This window comes from Cervus elaphus, chromosome 14 (assembly GCF_910594005.1).
Source record: "Cervus elaphus chromosome 14, mCerEla1.1, whole genome shotgun sequence".
NCBI classification, from domain to species: Eukaryota; Metazoa; Chordata; class Mammalia; order Artiodactyla; family Cervidae; genus Cervus; species Cervus elaphus.
The window spans coordinates 75563152-75568776 of record NC_057828.1 but is presented as its reverse complement, the minus strand read 5'-3'; positions in this window follow the sequence as shown (position 1 = coordinate 75568776).

Sequence of the window (5625 nt, the reverse complement as noted above, 5' to 3'; positions counted from 1 at the left end):
ATGAAAATCTTTTATGAGTTCTCCCCCATCATCTGTGGGATGTGGCACTCCCATATTTCATTTCTCAGGAAAAATATTGTTTGCATTATTTGGAGAAAATCATTATGAATGCAACGAGTCAGCAGCCATGGAGGGCCCTGTTACATTACCATTTCTGAGTTATGTTTTGCACTTGGCTTTCTCTGCACACTCTTTCATTTTTTTTTAGAGTTTGTACAGAAGGGAAGGGATAAAATGCAGCTGCTCTAGCACTGAGCGTGCACCAGACCCGCTGACTTGGAGAAGCATGTCTTTCAAAGTGGAGATGACTGGTAAATGTAACCTGGGGCCTCCTGGAGTGAAAGCACAGCCATCAATATGTTCACTAAATTGAAGTCAGATCCCCTTATCCTCTTTCCTCAGATTCCCCCCTCACTCCTAATCTGAGAAACTCTCAGGGCACTGAAGTTTAACCTAAATTGACCTTTCACATGGTCTGGTCCTATGGTACTAAGGGAAAAAAAAACACCTTTTAGTGATGTCTGTGTCATGGTGCTGGGAAACAATTATTAAGTCTGTTATCAAAGAGAAGACATGGTGCTACTATATGATGAGCCACACAGAACTGGCTTCAATCCCAGTTCTTCCACTAAATGGCTGAGTAACCTGGAGAAAACTGTGTAGTTTCCATACCTCAGTTACTGCATGCATAAAATGGAGCAACAACGGAAAAGGAAAAAAAAGAAGAAAGAAAACCACAACTACTTGTGAATATTAAGGAGAGTATGTAACTTACTAGGAATAATAAACATCCAGTAAAGGTTATTCTGAGTTACTTTATAATCTTACCTTGTAATAAAGGAATTCTTGTTTTGTTGTTATTGTTAAGTGAAGAAAGCCACTCTATAATCCCAGAGTACTTTGGGCTAACTTCAGTCTTGGTACTGATCACATAATAATGTAAGTATAAGCCTACTTGCCCCTTATTTCAATGGTGGTTTCCCAGAAGGCAGAAACAGTATTATTATATACCACTGTAGCTTTAGGGCCCACTTAGCAGTGTCTGGAACACAGCAGTCCCTCAGTAAATGATTGGTGAATGAATGAATGGATTGTCCCAAGCTACAATCCAAGGTAGTGTTGGGGGTGAAGTGGGCCTGATGACAAATTCTATGTTCTGTCAGATACAGCTCCTTGTTTCTGTCTTTTATTGCCCAAAGCTCTTGTGTGAAGGAGGGGCCATGTGGTATGTCCAAAAGGCATTGGGTCTATTTCCTGCTTCAATCCCAGTGGTTAACCCTGCTGTTCTCAAAGATCACCAAGAACTCACATGTGTTACCAGTTTTGAGCTGGCTAGTTCTTGCTTCGTCAGTTCTTGAGCACCCATGAGGCAACTTGATAGAAGTTATCTTTAGTTTCCTCCTTTTAAATCTAAGTCCTCTTAGTCCAACTGGGATTCAGAGATGTTCTGTTTCCCCAGGTCACGTATAAGCTGTGATTCAAATTCAAAGGGACCCTCTCTAAATTTTGCACTCTTTTTATCACACTGTGGAGAGACTATTAGGTAGAGACCACTTTGTATAGGTAGCAAGTCGAGAAGAATTTGGAAAATAACTCGTAGTTCATCTGACTCAACCCTTTCATTTTGCAGACTCGGAAATATATGCCCAGGAAGGGAAAGAAAGTTATTGGAGTTCTCAAAGCTATGACTCTCTGTGTAGGGAGCTTTCTGCTATATATGAACTCATTTCCTGACCTGGTATCCTGAGCATCTTCCTTCTCACATTCAAGACAGCTTTTTATTCTGTTCCTTACTGAAATCAACAGCCTTTAGCATCTACTGTAGCAGACGGACAGGTAACTCTTCTTTACCTACTGACAATCCTTAGCATTTAAATAATAGTCTATAAAATTTGCATACCTGGATTCAACAAAATCAATCCTACACTTAGCCGCAGGCAAAAGGCAAATATTTATCACTTCCTCATCATGTTTTGCATATAAGGACAAAGAGAACTTGACATAATTTCTCCTTGTGCTTTGAAAACAGACCTGCATACCTGCACACTCCTTAGACTTCACTCTTGGCTGACTGTCTGTGTTCCCAGCTCTCCCTTCTTGCCAGGAGCTCAGCTACGTCCCTGGGCTCAAGCTTCAGCTCCTAACTCAGTGACTGGCTGTTTATAACAAAATCTCAACAGATATTGTTGTCAGTGAATGAATGGATGGATGGAGGATTCTTATGTTCCACTTGTGTATCCTGGGAGCCCTGTATCAGGATTTATCCTTTCGCTCTTCAGTGTCACCAAAGTCATTGAAGGTGCTGCAGTCAGGCTTTTGCTGCTGATTTGTATTGTAGTGCAGGACTCTGTAGAACTTCCAGGTTATCTATTCTAGGACCAGTGCAGAGCCTGCTGGGTGCAAGCTCTCCTTGTTCCAGGGAAGGTTTGCATCTGAAACTGCTGAAAGAAGAAGGCTTAATGGGATGGAAAAGCCATCCATTGCAGACCTGTGATAGATGTTTTAAACATTCTAAGCATGTGAGTTTCAGTAGTTCTAACTTAGAGAAAGTATAACCCAGAATTGTTGCAATGTCTCCTGGCCAGACCCCAGTCACCCTGGATATAATTTATACCCACACACTGGGCTGCCTGTGCCAAGCATTGGCATGTCTGGTTTATGTGCTTCAGTCGTAAGAACCTCAATACATTTTTAATTAAAAGACAATTGATAGCACTGAGGCTATAAATTCCTTTTTGCTGAAGAAAAAACTTACTGAGAGCTTCAACGTTGTAGATGAGACGTAGAAAGCATTCTTGGCTGATGAGCAATTATTTTTTTTTTCATTTTTCTCTAAATAACTGTTCCTAGGCTTTACGATTGCTTTCTCTAAAGGTGATATTGATACCTTACTGCCAAGTTTGGCCCTATGTGATTCGACATCAAACAGCGTCTTCAACTGGGTAGTTTTCTTACTAGGTTGAAGAATTGCTTAGAACATGATGTAAGGGAAGAAAAATCATGTGGAAATCTGAAGGCTAGAATCCTATGATAAATTGAGGCTCTGAAATCACTCACGCCCTCTCTTTATGAGAATTTCGTATCCACATCTTGGGCCATATGACTTGGAAAGATTTTCCACTAGAATGAATAGAGAATGTTTTTCATAGCCATTGATTTTGGAGCTTAACCCATGTAACTGGATTCAACTGATGGAATTGGGGCAGATATTAAGTGTTCCAGTCCTGGGATGAAGTCTCAAGAAGCGTAAGTTTATGTGCTTGCCCCACCCCCACCCCATGCTGCCCCACATACATGTGCTCCCTTGTAAGATTAACATCCCTCTGGCAGTTACTGATACAAGGGTGAGAGCCATGTGGAATAGACCTGGACCCAACCAGAAGCTTGGAGCCAAGCCCAGCAGAACCCAGCCTGAATCAGCCTGGTCACAACTGACCTGCAGGCTTGTAAGCAAAAAATATACCTTTTTTAAGCAACTGAGTTTTGGAGTGGATTGTTACACAGCGGAAACTGACTAATAGATCTTATCCCAATTTTTCCCGTCTCCAGGGCATCTTCCTAACCCAGGGATTGAACCCAGGTCTCTCTCATTGCAGGTGGATTCTTTACCAGCTGAGCCACAAAGGAAGCCCCATCCCAATCTTCAGTTCAGTTCAGTCATTCAGTTGTGTCCAACTCTTTGCGACCCCATGACTCGCAGCATGCCAGGCCTCCCTGTCCATCACAAACTCCTGGAGTTTACTCAAATTCATGCCCATCAAGTTGATGATGCCATCAGCCACCTCATCCTCTGTTGTCCCCTTCTCCTCCTGCCCCCAGTCCCTCCCAGCATCATGGTCTTTTCCAATGAGTCAACTCTTCGCATGAGGTGGCCAAAGTACTGGAGTTTCAGCTTCAGCATCAGTCCTTCCAATGAACACCCAGGACTGATCTCTTTTAGGATGGACTGGTTGGATGTCCTTGCAGTCCAAGGGACTCTCAAGAATCTTCTCCAACACCACAGTTCAAAAGCATCAATTCTTCGGTGCTCAGCTTTCTTCACAGTCCAACTCTCACATCCATACATGACCACTGGAAAATACATAGCCTTGACTAGACGGACCTTTGTTGGCAGAGTAATGTCTCTGCTTTTTAATATGCTATCTAGGTTGGTCATAACTTTTCTTCCCAATCTTACCAACAGCCAACTTATCCCAACTAAGTCACTTCTGCCTTAGGCCTTAGTTTTCTGCTGTGTAAAATGTGAAAGTTAAGCCAGATGACTTCTGAAGTCTCTTAAAGCTTTCTTCAAATTCTAGAACTTGGTGTCTACAATGGATGATGTGAATTCTTTGCATAAGTGGATGCTGCTATTTAATAACAAGAATGGAAGCAGAGAATGTTTTTGTTTATTGTCTTGTGTTCTTCCTCTAAGAGCAGGTTAAATTAAATATGAAAATACAAATGCTACAATTTATAACGTGATAATTAATGTGCATTTCACTAACTCACAATCTGAATGAATGTATCTTCCAGGTTACTTGTTAATTCTTCCTCAGTGAATTGCTATACTTAAAAGAAATATTGCTTTCTACAAGTATAAATTTATAAACTATAAAGTGCTTATGTTTAAAAGAATTCATCAAGTTTGACCAAAATAAAAAAAAAAAAAAAACAATCATTCCTGCTTATGAAAACAATAGTAATTCCCATTTTGAGCTCTTATTTAGAATTAGAAAATATTCTAAACAGTTATATGTGTTATATATTTAATTCCTAAATAATTTTTTGAAGACAGTATCATTTTCATAGATGAGATAACTGGTGCTCCCAGTTTAAATGTCTTGCCTCAAGTTACCATGTTGTAAAAATTAGATGCAGAGATTTGAGGTCTGACTTTAGACCTGAAACCTGGGTTTCAGGTAGTATTGCGATCTGTTTCAGAAACCTCAGCCCATGGCTAGGTGTGAAACAGTGACCTCTCTCAGGTAACCAGTCAACCACATGTAACTAACTTCTGCCCACACATTCTCTCTGAGGCATCCGAACATCTCTTCAAATATCTGTAATGGGTAAAAATTCCATGTCACAAACTCAAGTGTGAAAAAATAAAGTGTTGTTTCTTTGAGGTGATCCTAATTTATACATCAAGTCTCATTTCCACCTGATTAAAAAAAAAAAAAAGGAAACATAATCTGGACATTTTGGTATGATCTCACAAAATCAGAACAAAATGTTTTGGATACAAACTCAGGCACATTAAGAATTCATTCCTCTATCTCCCATTCTGTTCAGATACCTTCTAATATTTGGTGGGGAAAAAAAAAGCAGGGCTTGGGGCATGCTTATGCCATCAAAGGGATGAAGAAGTAAGAATGAGGGGGAAACATCGGATTTACCACTCACTGCCTTCTACTCGCTGCTGGTACCTGATGCCACTTGCTCTCTGGCCATTAGCTTTGCTTCCCAGTGTATTTGCTGCTATTGTCCATGGTCCTGCTGTTATGGTCCATGGCCCTGCAGTGACCTCTCATTACAGAACTCACGGTCCCTCCTCCATCTGAATCCTGACTATCATGCCCCTTTAAGTCCACCAGGTATGCTTCAAGCATTTCCACTCTTCCTGGGAACTCAGAAAATTCTGTA